Raw genomic sequence first — 12434 nt, forward strand, 5'->3', positions numbered from 1 at the left:
CAGAGTAACCAGCGCACATACCTGTTAGCTCAGGTGAGTTTAAAAGGCTGCTGTTGATAACAAGGGCATTTGCTAAATAGATGGTGTGTGTGCAACAATATACTGAAAGGTCAATTATATTGTGCAGCTTATCTCACCACCTGTAGTTATTTAGGTGAAAGCTCCAAAATGCTTGCCTAATATGTCTGTTTATCCAAAAGGAAGTAAAAAGGGAGAGCTAGAAAGATAGCATTGCATCACATTACATGGCAATGCAATGCACAGTTGCTGAAGTTGAACCAAAATGAGCTTGTAATCTGGCTTCTGCAACTTTGAACATGAAAAATCCAATGAGGAGAAGAAAAGCAAAGCCAAAGAGTCCATCCCAAAATCCGACAAACAAGCAAAATGAACAAAAAACATTGAATTCAATTCTTTCTGATTTTAGAAACTGCATTAAAGAAGGGGTGCACCGGTCCTGGAGATACTGCAATACCAGGTCAATGCGTGGAGTGGACAGAGCAAGCTCTTTTTCCATCTCCCTGTTCTAAAAATCCATTTAATATATGGTCCCCAGATAGGGGACGTATCAGATATTAAACTGATAAGAACAGATACTACACTTGATCTTAGCCAAAAGGCCGAGAAGCGATAACCAGAATTGGTTTCAAACTACGGAGCCACCCAAGGATCCTGAAAAGTCCATTTGTGGAGATGAGCTCCTGGACTCCCGTTAAGAAGACATGTTGTCAACCTCTAGATCCCTTACATGCCTGCACTTTTCGGCTTGCTGCTGCTGCAATCCACGCGTTTTAGATCTGCATAACTCCACCTCTTTAAACACAGCACCTTCACCCCCTGCTGTTCCCACCCGCCTCAACACCGTTGGAAGGGAGGAGAACCAATTAAGGCGGGGGGTGGGGTGGAACGAGCAGCTGTCTACCCTTAGCAGGAGGGCTCCTGATTACATACCTCTCCTGCTGCTGCTGCTGCTGGCTGTCCAGCAGCAGACTGAAGGTGGCTGCTGCTGTGCACAGGTATATAAAGGCTCAGAGCCTATTATGACACGCGCAGCCAGCGTTCCATTGCCACATTCCATCTACTGCAGGCAGGATACCTGGCTGGCTGAATGTCGCTGAGAAGCTCACAGAGACCGCCATAAGCAACAGTTTAACAGAATGCCACAGACTAATCAACCAAACTTTTTGGGTTGGGTTCTCTTTTATAGTCTGCAGGCATTAAATGAAAGAAGTCAGTGTTCCAGCAGAAGGAGACAACGTTTCAGAAAAGGCATTGTAGCAAACCAAAAAAGAAATTTTAAGCGCAGCAGAGTAACCAGCGCACATACCTGTTAGCTCAGGTGAGTTTAAAAGGCTGCTGTTGATAACAAGGGCATTTGCTAAATAGATGGTGTGTGTGCAACAATATACTGAAAGGTCAATTATATTGTGCAGCTTATCTCACCACCTGTAGTTATTTAGGTGAAAGCTCCAAAATGCTTGCCTAATATGTCTGTTTATCCAAAAGGAAGTAAAAAGGGAGAGCTAGAAAGATAGCATTGCATCACATTACATGGCAATGCAATGCACAGTTGCTGAAGTTGAACCAAAATGAGCTTGTAATCTGGCTTCTGCAACTTTGAACATGAAAAATCCAATGAGGAGAAGAAAAGCAAAGCCAAAGAGTCCATCCCAAAATCCGACAAACAAGCAAAATGAACAAAAAACATTGAATTCAATTCTTTCTGATTTTAGAAACTGCATTAAAGAAGGGGTGCACCGGTCCTGGAGATACTGCTATACCAGGTCAATGCGTGGAGTGGACAGAGCAAGCTCTTTTTCCATCTCCCTGTTCTAAAAATCCATTTAATATATGGTCCCCAGATAGGGGACGTATCAGATATTAAACTGATAAGAACAGATACTACACTTGATCTTAGCCAAAAGGCCGAGAAGCGATAACCAGAATTGGTTTCAAACTACGGAGCCACCCAAGGATCCTGAAAAGTCCATTTGTGGAGATGAGCTCCTGGACTCCCGTTAAGAAGACATGTTGTCAACCTCTAGATCCCTTACATGCCTGCACTTTTCGGCTTGCTGCTGCTGCAATCCACGCGTTTTAGATCTGCATAACTCCACCTCTTTAAACACAGCACCTTCACCCCCTGCTGTTCCCACCCGCCTCAACACCGTTGGAAGGGAGGAGAACCAATTAAGGCGGGGGGTGGGGTGGAACGAGCAGCTGTCTACCCTTAGCAGGAGGGCTCCTGATTACATACCTCTCCTGCTGCTGCTGCTGCTGGCTGTCCAGCAGCAGACTGAAGGTGGCTGCTGCTGTGCACAGGTATATAAAGGCTCAGAGCCTATTATGACACGCGCAGCCAGCGTTCCATTGCCACATTCCATCTACTGCAGGCAGGATACCTGGCTGGCTGAATGTCGCTGAGAAGCTCACAGAGACCGCCATAAGCAACAGTTTAACAGAATGCCACAGACTAATCAACCAAACTTTTTGGGTTGGGTTCTCTTTTATAGTCTGCAGGCATTAAATGAAAGAAGTCAGTGTTCCAGCAGAAGGAGACAACGTTTCAGAAAAGGCATTGTAGCAAACCAAAAAAGAAATTTTAAGCGCAGCAGAGTAACCAGCGCACATACCTGTTAGCTCAGGTGAGTTTAAAAGGCTGCTGTTGATAACAAGGGCATTTGCTAAATAGATGGTGTGTGTGCAACAATATACTGAAAGGTCAATTATATTGTGCAGCTTATCTCACCACCTGTAGTTATTTAGGTGAAAGCTCCAAAATGCTTGCCTAATATGTCTGTTTATCCAAAAGGAAGTAAAAAGGGAGAGCTAGAAAGATAGCATTGCATCACATTACATGGCAATGCAATGCACAGTTGCTGAAGTTGAACCAAAATGAGCTTGTAATCTGGCTTCTGCAACTTTGAACATGAAAAATCCAATGAGGAGAAGAAAAGCAAAGCCAAAGAGTCCATCCCAAAATCCGACAAACAAGCAAAATGAACAAAAAACATTGAATTCAATTCTTTCTGATTTTAGAAACTGCATTAAAGAAGGGGTGCACCGGTCCTGGAGATACTGCAATACCAGGTCAATGCGTGGAGTGGACAGAGCAAGCTCTTTTTCCATCTCCCTGTTCTAAAAATCCATTTAATATATGGTCCCCAGATAGGGGACGTATCAGATATTAAACTGATAAGAACAGATACTACACTTGATCTTAGCCAAAAGGCCGAGAAGCGATAACCAGAATTGGTTTCAAACTACGGAGCCACCCAAGGATCCTGAAAAGTCCATTTGTGGAGATGAGCTCCTGGACTCCCGTTAAGAAGACATGTTGTCAACCTCTAGATCCCTTACATGCCTGCACTTTTCGGCTTGCTGCTGCTGCAATCCACGCGTTTTAGATCTGCATAACTCCACCTCTTTAAACACAGCACCTTCACCCCCTGCTGTTCCCACCCGCCTCAACACCGTTGGAAGGGAGGAGAACCAATTAAGGCGGGGGGTGGGGTGGAACGAGCAGCTGTCTACCCTTAGCAGGAGGGCTCCTGATTACATACCTCTCCTGCTGCTGCTGCTGCTGGCTGTCCAGCAGCAGACTGAAGGTGGCTGCTGCTGTGCACAGGTATATAAAGGCTCAGAGCCTATTATGACACGCGCAGCCAGCGTTCCATTGCCACATTCCATCTACTGCAGGCAGGATACCTGGCTGGCTGAATGTCGCTGAGAAGCTCACAGAGACCGCCATAAGCAACAGTTTAACAGAATGCCACAGACTAATCAACCAAACTTTTTGGGTTGGGTTCTCTTTTATAGTCTGCAGGCATTAAATGAAAGAAGTCAGTGTTCCAGCAGAAGGAGACAACGTTTCAGAAAAGGCATTGTAGCAAACCAAAAAAGAAATTTTAAGCGCAGCAGAGTAACCAGCGCACATACCTGTTAGCTCAGGTGAGTTTAAAAGGCTGCTGTTGATAACAAGGGCATTTGCTAAATAGATGGTGTGTGTGCAACAATATACTGAAAGGTCAATTATATTGTGCAGCTTATCTCACCACCTGTAGTTATTTAGGTGAAAGCTCCAAAATGCTTGCCTAATATGTCTGTTTATCCAAAAGGAAGTAAAAAGGGAGAGCTAGAAAGATAGCATTGCATCACATTACATGGCAATGCAATGCACAGTTGCTGAAGTTGAACCAAAATGAGCTTGTAATCTGGCTTCTGCAACTTTGAACATGAAAAATCCAATGAGGAGAAGAAAAGCAAAGCCAAAGAGTCCATCCCAAAATCCGACAAACAAGCAAAATGAACAAAAAACATTGAATTCAATTCTTTCTGATTTTAGAAACTGCATTAAAGAAGGGGTGCACCGGTCCTGGAGATACTGCAATACCAGGTCAATGCGTGGAGTGGACAGAGCAAGCTCTTTTTCCATCTCCCTGTTCTAAAAATCCATTTAATATATGGTCCCCAGATAGGGGACGTATCAGATATTAAACTGATAAGAACAGATACTACACTTGATCTTAGCCAAAAGGCCGAGAAGCGATAACCAGAATTGGTTTCAAACTACGGAGCCACCCAAGGATCCTGAAAAGTCCATTTGTGGAGATGAGCTCCTGGACTCCCGTTAAGAAGACATGTTGTCAACCTCTAGATCCCTTACATGCCTGCACTTTTCGGCTTGCTGCTGCTGCAATCCACGCGTTTTAGATCTGCATAACTCCACCTCTTTAAACACAGCACCTTCACCCCCTGCTGTTCCCACCCGCCTCAACACCGTTGGAAGGGAGGAGAACCAATTAAGGCGGGGGGTGGGGTGGAACGAGCAGCTGTCTACCCTTAGCAGGAGGGCTCCTGATTACATACCTCTCCTGCTGCTGCTGCTGCTGGCTGTCCAGCAGCAGACTGAAGGTGGCTGCTGCTGTGCACAGGTATATAAAGGCTCAGAGCCTATTATGACACGCGCAGCCAGCGTTCCATTGCCACATTCCATCTACTGCAGGCAGGATACCTGGCTGGCTGAATGTCGCTGAGAAGCTCACAGAGACCGCCATAAGCAACAGTTTAACAGAATGCCACAGACTAATCAACCAAACTTTTTGGGTTGGGTTCTCTTTTATAGTCTGCAGGCATTAAATGAAAGAAGTCAGTGTTCCAGCAGAAGGAGACAACGTTTCAGAAAAGGCATTGTAGCAAACCAAAAAAGAAATTTTAAGCGCAGCAGAGTAACCAGCGCACATACCTGTTAGCTCAGGTGAGTTTAAAAGGCTGCTGTTGATAACAAGGGCATTTGCTAAATAGATGGTGTGTGTGCAACAATATACTGAAAGGTCAATTATATTGTGCAGCTTATCTCACCACCTGTAGTTATTTAGGTGAAAGCTCCAAAATGCTTGCCTAATATGTCTGTTTATCCAAAGGAAGTTAAAAGGGAGAGCTAGAAAGATAGCATTGCATCACATTACATGGCAATGCAATGCACAGTTGCTGAAGTTGAACCAAAATGAGCTTGTAATCTGGCTTCTGCAACTTTGAACATGAAAAATCCAATGAGGAGAAGAAAAGCAAAGCCAAAGAGTCCATCCCAAAATCCGACAAACAAGCAAAATGAACAAAAAACATTGAATTCAATTCTTTCTGATTTTAGAAACTGCATTAAAGAAGGGGTGCACCGGTCCTGGAGATACTGCAATACCAGGTCAATGCGTGGAGTGGACAGAGCAAGCTCTTTTTCCATCTCCCTGTTCTAAAAATCCATTTAATATATGGTCCCCAGATAGGGGACGTATCAGATATTAAACTGATAAGAACAGATACTACACTTGATCTTAGCCAAAAGGCCGAGAAGCGATAACCAGAATTGGTTTCAAACTACGGAGCCACCCAAGGATCCTGAAAAGTCCATTTGTGGAGATGAGCTCCTGGACTCCCGTTAAGAAGACATGTTGTCAACCTCTAGATCCCTTACATGCCTGCACTTTTCGGCTTGCTGCTGCTGCAATCCACGCGTTTTAGATCTGCATAACTCCACCTCTTTAAACACAGCACCTTCACCCCCTGCTGTTCCCACCCGCCTCAACACCGTTGGAAGGGAGGAGAACCAATTAAGGCGGGGGGTGGGGTGGAACGAGCAGCTGTCTACCCTTAGCAGGAGGGCTCCTGATTACATACCTCTCCTGCTGCTGCTGCTGCTGGCTGTCCAGCAGCAGACTGAAGGTGGCTGCTGCTGTGCACAGGTATATAAAGGCTCAGAGCCTATTATGACACGCGCAGCCAGCGTTCCATTGCCACATTCCATCTACTGCAGGCAGGATACCTGGCTGGCTGAATGTCGCTGAGAAGCTCACAGAGACCGCCATAAGCAACAGTTTAACAGAATGCCACAGACTAATCAACCAAACTTTTTGGGTTGGGTTCTCTTTTATAGTCTGCAGGCATTAAATGAAAGAAGTCAGTGTTCCAGCAGAAGGAGACAACGTTTCAGAAAAGGCATTGTAGCAAACCAAAAAAGAAATTTTAAGCGCAGCAGAGTAACCAGCGCACATACCTGTTAGCTCAGGTGAGTTTAAAAGGCTGCTGTTGATAACAAGGGCATTTGCTAAATAGATGGTGTGTGTGCAACAATATACTGAAAGGTCAATTATATTGTGCAGCTTATCTCACCACCTGTAGTTATTTAGGTGAAAGCTCCAAAATGCTTGCCTAATATGTCTGTTTATCCAAAGGAAGTAAAAAGGGAGAGCTAGAAAGATAGCATTGCATCACATTACATGGCAATGCAATGCACAGTTGCTGAAGTTGAACCAAAATGAGCTTGTAATCTGGCTTCTGCAACTTTGAACATGAAAAATCCAATGAGGAGAAGAAAAGCAAAGCCAAAGAGTCCATCCCAAAATCCGACAAACAAGCAAAATGAACAAAAAACATTGAATTCAATTCTTTCTGATTTTAGAAACTGCATTAAAGAAGGGGTGCACCGGTCCTGGAGATACTGCAATACCAGGTCAATGCGTGGAGTGGACAGAGCAAGCTCTTTTTCCATCTCCCTGTTCTAAAAATCCATTTAATATATGGTCCCCAGATAGGGGACGTATCAGATATTAAACTGATAAGAACAGATACTACACTTGATCTTAGCCAAAAGGCCGAGAAGCGATAACCAGAATTGGTTTCAAACTACGGAGCCACCCAAGGATCCTGAAAAGTCCATTTGTGGAGATGAGCTCCTGGACTCCCGTTAAGAAGACATGTTGTCAACCTCTAGATCCCTTACATGCCTGCACTTTTCGGCTTGCTGCTGCTGCAATCCACGCGTTTTAGATCTGCATAACTCCACCTCTTTAAACACAGCACCTTCACCCCCTGCTGTTCCCACCCGCCTCAACACCGTTGGAAGGGAGGAGAACCAATTAAGGCGGGGGGTGGGGTGGAACGAGCAGCTGTCTACCCTTAGCAGGAGGGCTCCTGATTACATACCTCTCCTGCTGCTGCTGCTGCTGGCTGTCCAGCAGCAGACTGAAGGTGGCTGCTGCTGTGCACAGGTATATAAAGGCTCAGAGCCTATTATGACACGCGCAGCCAGCGTTCCATTGCCACATTCCATCTACTGCAGGCAGGATACCTGGCTGGCTGAATGTCGCTGAGAAGCTCACAGAGACCGCCATAAGCAACAGTTTAACAGAATGCCACAGACTAATCAACCAAACTTTTTGGGTTGGGTTCTCTTTTATAGTCTGCAGGCATTAAATGAAAGAAGTCAGTGTTCCAGCAGAAGGAGACAACGTTTCAGAAAAGGCATTGTAGCAAACCAAAAAAGAAATTTTAAGCGCAGCAGAGTAACCAGCGCACATACCTGTTAGCTCAGGTGAGTTTAAAAGGCTGCTGTTGATAACAAGGGCATTTGCTAAATAGATGGTGTGTGTGCAACAATATACTGAAAGGTCAATTATATTGTGCAGCTTATCTCACCACCTGTAGTTATTTAGGTGAAAGCTCCAAAATGCTTGCCTAATATGTCTGTTTATCCAAAAGGAAGTAAAAAGGGAGAGCTAGAAAGATAGCATTGCATCACATTACATGGCAATGCAATGCACAGTTGCTGAAGTTGAACCAAAATGTGCTTGTAATCTGGCTTCTGCAACTTTGAACATGAAAAATCCAATGAGGAGAAGAAAAGCAAAGCCAAAGAGTCCATCCCAAAATCCGACAAACAAGCAAAATGAACAAAAAACATTGAATTCAATTCTTTCTGATTTTAGAAACTGCATTAAAGAAGGGGTGCACCGGTCCTGGAGATACTGCAATACCAGGTCAATGCGTGGAGTGGACAGAGCAAGCTCTTTTTCCATCTCCCTGTTCTAAAAATCCATTTAATATATGGTCCCCAGATAGGGGACGTATCAGATATTAAACTGATAAGAACAGATACTACACTTGATCTTAGCCAAAAGGCCGAGAAGCGATAACCAGAATTGGTTTCAAACTACGGAGCCACCCAAGGATCCTGAAAAGTCCATTTGTGGAGATGAGCTCCTGGACTCCCGTTAAGAAGACATGTTGTCAACCTCTAGATCCCTTACATGTCTGCACTTTTCGGCTTGCTGCTGCTGCAATCCACGCGTTTTAGATCTGCATAACTCCACCTCTTTAAACACAGCACCTTCACCCCCTGCTGTTCCCACCCGCCTCAACACCGTTGGAAGGGAGGAGAACCAATTAAGGCGGGGGGTGGGGTGGAACGAGCAGCTGTCTACCCTTAGCAGGAGGGCTCCTGATTACATACCTCTCCTGCTGCTGCTGCTGCTGGCTGTCCAGCAGCAGACTGAAGGTGGCTGCTGCTGTGCACAGGTATATAAAGGCTCAGAGCCTATTATGACACGCGCAGCCAGCGTTCCATTGCCACATTCCATCTACTGCAGGCAGGATACCTGGCTGGCTGAATGTCGCTGAGAAGCTCACAGAGACCGCCATAAGCAACAGTTTAACAGAATGCCACAGACTAATCAACCAAACTTTTTGGGTTGGGTTCTCTTTTATAGTCTGCAGGCATTAAATGAAAGAAGTCAGTGTTCCAGCAGAAGGAGACAACGTTTCAGAAAAGGCATTGTAGCAAACCAAAAAAGAAATTTTAAGCGCAGCAGAGTAACCAGCGCACATACCTGTTAGCTCAGGTGAGTTTAAAAGGCTGCTGTTGATAACAAGGGCATTTGCTAAATAGATGGTGTGTGTGCAACAATATACTGAAAGGTCAATTATATTGTGCAGCTTATCTCACCACCTGTAGTTATTTAGGTGAAAGCTCCAAAATGCTTGCCTAATATGTCTGTTTATCCAAAAGGAAGTAAAAAGGGAGAGCTAGAAAGATAGCATTGCATCACATTACATGGCAATGCAATGCACAGTTGCTGAAGTTGAACCAAAATGTGCTTGTAATCTGGCTTCTGCAACTTTGAACATGAAAAATCCAATGAGGAGAAGAAAAGCAAAGCCAAAGAGTCCATCCCAAAATCCGACAAACAAGCAAAATGAACAAAAAACATTGAATTCAATTCTTTCTGATTTTAGAAACTGCATTAAAGAAGGGGTGCACCGGTCCTGGAGATACTGCAATACCAGGTCAATGCGTGGAGTGGACAGAGCAAGCTCTTTTTCCATCTCCCTGTTCTAAAAATCCATTTAATATATGGTCCCCAGATAGGGGACGTATCAGATATTAAACTGATAAGAACAGATACTACACTTGATCTTAGCCAAAAGGCCGAGAAGCGATAACCAGAATTGGTTTCAAACTACGGAGCCACCCAAGGATCCTGAAAAGTCCATTTGTGGAGATGAGCTCCTGGACTCCCGTTAAGAAGACATGTTGTCAACCTCTAGATCCCTTACATGCCTGCACTTTTCGGCTTGCTGCTGCTGCAATCCACGCGTTTTAGATCTGCATAACTCCACCTCTTTAAACACAGCACCTTCACCCCCTGCTGTTCCCACCCGCCTCAACACCGTTGGAAGGGAGGAGAACCAATTAAGGCGGGGGGTGGGGTGGAACGAGCAGCTGTCTACCCTTAGCAGGAGGGCTCCTGATTACATACCTCTCCTGCTGCTGCTGCTGCTGGCTGTCCAGCAGCAGACTGAAGGTGGCTGCTGCTGTGCACAGGTATATAAAGGCTCAGAGCCTATTATGACACGCGCAGCCAGCGTTCCATTGCCACATTCCATCTACTGCAGGCAGGATACCTGGCTGGCTGAATGTCGCTGAGAAGCTCACAGAGACCGCCATAAGCAACAGTTTAACAGAATGCCACAGACTAATCAACCAAACTTTTTGGGTTGGGTTCTCTTTTATAGTCTGCAGGCATTAAATGAAAGAAGTCAGTGTTCCAGCAGAAGGAGACAACGTTTCAGAAAAGGCATTGTAGCAAACCAAAAAAGAAATTTTAAGCGCAGCAGAGTAACCAGCGCACATACCTGTTAGCTCAGGTGAGTTTAAAAGGCTGCTGTTGATAACAAGGGCATTTGCTAAATAGATGGTGTGTGTGCAACAATATACTGAAAGGTCAATTATATTGTGCAGCTTATCTCACCACCTGTAGTTATTTAGGTGAAAGCTCCAAAATGCTTGCCTAATATGTCTGTTTATCCAAAAGGAAGTAAAAAGGGAGAGCTAGAAAGATAGCATTGCATCACATTACATGGCAATGCAATGCACAGTTGCTGAAGTTGAACCAAAATGAGCTTGTAATCTGGCTTCTGCAACTTTGAACATGAAAAATCCAATGAGGAGAAGAAAAGCAAAGCCAAAGAGTCCATCCCAAAATCCGACAAACAAGCAAAATGAACAAAAAACATTGAATTCAATTCTTTCTGATTTTAGAAACTGCATTAAAGAAGGGGTGCACCGGTCCTGGAGATACTGCAATACCAGGTCAATGCGTGGAGTGGACAGAGCAAGCTCTTTTTCCATCTCCCTGTTCTAAAAATCCATTTAATATATGGTCCCCAGATAGGGGACGTATCAGATATTAAACTGATAAGAACAGATACTACACTTGATCTTAGCCAAAAGGCCGAGAAGCGATAACCAGAATTGGTTTCAAACTACGGAGCCACCCAAGGATCCTGAAAAGTCCATTTGTGGAGATGAGCTCCTGGACTCCCGTTAAGAAGACATGTTGTCAACCTCTAGATCCCTTACATGCCTGCACTTTTCGGCTTGCTGCTGCTGCAATCCACGCGTTTTAGATCTGCATAACTCCACCTCTTTAAACACAGCACCTTCACCCCCTGCTGTTCCCACCCGCCTCAACACCGTTGGAAGGGAGGAGAACCAATTAAGGCGGGGGGTGGGGTGGAACGAGCAGCTGTCTACCCTTAGCAGGAGGGCTCCTGATTACATACCTCTCCTGCTGCTGCTGCTGCTGGCTGTCCAGCAGCAGACTGAAGGTGGCTGCTGCTGTGCACAGGTATATAAAGGCTCAGAGCCTATTATGACACGCGCAGCCAGCGTTCCATTGCCACATTCCATCTACTGCAGGCAGGATACCTGGCTGGCTGAATGTCGCTGAGAAGCTCACAGAGACCGCCATAAGCAACAGTTTAACAGAATGCCACAGACTAATCAACCAAACTTTTTGGGTTGGGTTCTCTTTTATAGTCTGCAGGCATTAAATGAAAGAAGTCAGTGTTCCAGAAGAAGGAGACAACGTTTCAGAAAAGGCATTGTAGCAAACCAAAAAAGAAATTTTAAGCGCAGCAGAGTAACCAGCGCACATACCTGTTAGCTCAGGTGAGTTTAAAAGGCTGCTGTTGATAACAAGGGCATTTGCTAAATAGATGGTGTGTGTGCAACAATATACTGAAAGGTCAATTATATTGTGCAGCTTATCTCACCACCTGTAGTTATTTAGGTGAAAGCTCCAAAATGCTTGCCTAATATGTCTGTTTATCCAAAAGGAAGTAAAAATGGAGAGCTAGAAAGATAGCATTGCATCACATTACATGGCAATGCAATGCACAGTTGCTGAAGTTGAACCAAAATGAGCTTGTAATCTGGCTTCTGCAACTTTGAACATGAAAAATCCAATGAGGAGAAGAAAAGCAAAGCCAAAGAGTCCATCCCAAAATCCGACAAACAAGCAAAATGAACAAAAAACATTGAATTCAATTCTTTCTGATTTTAGAAACTGCATTAAAGAAGGGGTGCACCGGTCCTGGAGATACTGCAATACCAGGTCAATGCGTGGAGTGGACAGAGCAAGCTCTTTTTCCATCTCCCTGTTCTAAAAATCCATTTAATATATGGTCCCCAGATAGGGGACGTATCAGATATTAAACTGATAAGAACAGATACTACACTTGATCTTAGCCAAAAGGCCGAGAAGCGATAACCAGAATTGGTTTCAAACTACGGAGCCACCCAAGGATCCTGAAAAGTC

At 44.7% G+C, this 12434-nt stretch overlaps 10 non-coding genes across 10 annotated transcripts; all 10 read right to left on the minus strand.

Moving 5' to 3' along the window:
• Positions 1–441: 441 nt before the first annotated feature.
• LOC141207427 (U2 spliceosomal RNA) lies at positions 442–632 on the minus strand. The gene has a single exon (XR_012277765.1). It is a non-coding gene; the product is annotated as a U2 spliceosomal RNA (small nuclear RNA).
• Positions 633–1747: 1115 nt separating this feature from the next.
• LOC141207144 (U2 spliceosomal RNA) lies at positions 1748–1938 on the minus strand. The gene has a single exon (XR_012277566.1). It is a non-coding gene; the product is annotated as a U2 spliceosomal RNA (small nuclear RNA).
• A 1115-nt stretch (positions 1939–3053) lies between these two features.
• LOC141207428 (U2 spliceosomal RNA) lies at positions 3054–3244 on the minus strand. The gene has a single exon (XR_012277766.1). It is a non-coding gene; the product is annotated as a U2 spliceosomal RNA (small nuclear RNA).
• Positions 3245–4359: 1115 nt separating this feature from the next.
• Positions 4360–4550, minus strand: LOC141207429 (U2 spliceosomal RNA). Its single transcript, XR_012277767.1, has one exon. It is a non-coding gene; the product is annotated as a U2 spliceosomal RNA (small nuclear RNA).
• Positions 4551–5664: 1114 nt separating this feature from the next.
• LOC141207430 (U2 spliceosomal RNA) lies at positions 5665–5855 on the minus strand. The gene has a single exon (XR_012277768.1). It is a non-coding gene; the product is annotated as a U2 spliceosomal RNA (small nuclear RNA).
• Positions 5856–6969: 1114 nt separating this feature from the next.
• On the minus strand, positions 6970–7160 carry LOC141207431 (U2 spliceosomal RNA). Its single transcript, XR_012277769.1, has one exon. It is a non-coding gene; the product is annotated as a U2 spliceosomal RNA (small nuclear RNA).
• A 1115-nt stretch (positions 7161–8275) lies between these two features.
• LOC141207432 (U2 spliceosomal RNA) lies at positions 8276–8466 on the minus strand. The gene has a single exon (XR_012277770.1). It is a non-coding gene; the product is annotated as a U2 spliceosomal RNA (small nuclear RNA).
• A 1115-nt stretch (positions 8467–9581) lies between these two features.
• LOC141207435 (U2 spliceosomal RNA) lies at positions 9582–9772 on the minus strand. The gene has a single exon (XR_012277772.1). It is a non-coding gene; the product is annotated as a U2 spliceosomal RNA (small nuclear RNA).
• A 1115-nt stretch (positions 9773–10887) lies between these two features.
• On the minus strand, positions 10888–11078 carry LOC141207436 (U2 spliceosomal RNA). The gene has a single exon (XR_012277773.1). It is a non-coding gene; the product is annotated as a U2 spliceosomal RNA (small nuclear RNA).
• A 1115-nt stretch (positions 11079–12193) lies between these two features.
• Positions 12194–12384, minus strand: LOC141207437 (U2 spliceosomal RNA). The gene has a single exon (XR_012277774.1). It is a non-coding gene; the product is annotated as a U2 spliceosomal RNA (small nuclear RNA).
• Between the last annotated feature and the right edge of the window lie 50 nt (positions 12385–12434).

Source organism: Phyllobates terribilis, unplaced genomic scaffold (assembly GCF_046119375.1).
Source record: "Phyllobates terribilis strain yellow unplaced genomic scaffold, ASM4611937v1 Scaffold_160__1_contigs__length_4322635, whole genome shotgun sequence".
In the NCBI taxonomy this organism is placed as follows: domain Eukaryota; kingdom Metazoa; phylum Chordata; class Amphibia; order Anura; family Dendrobatidae; genus Phyllobates; species Phyllobates terribilis.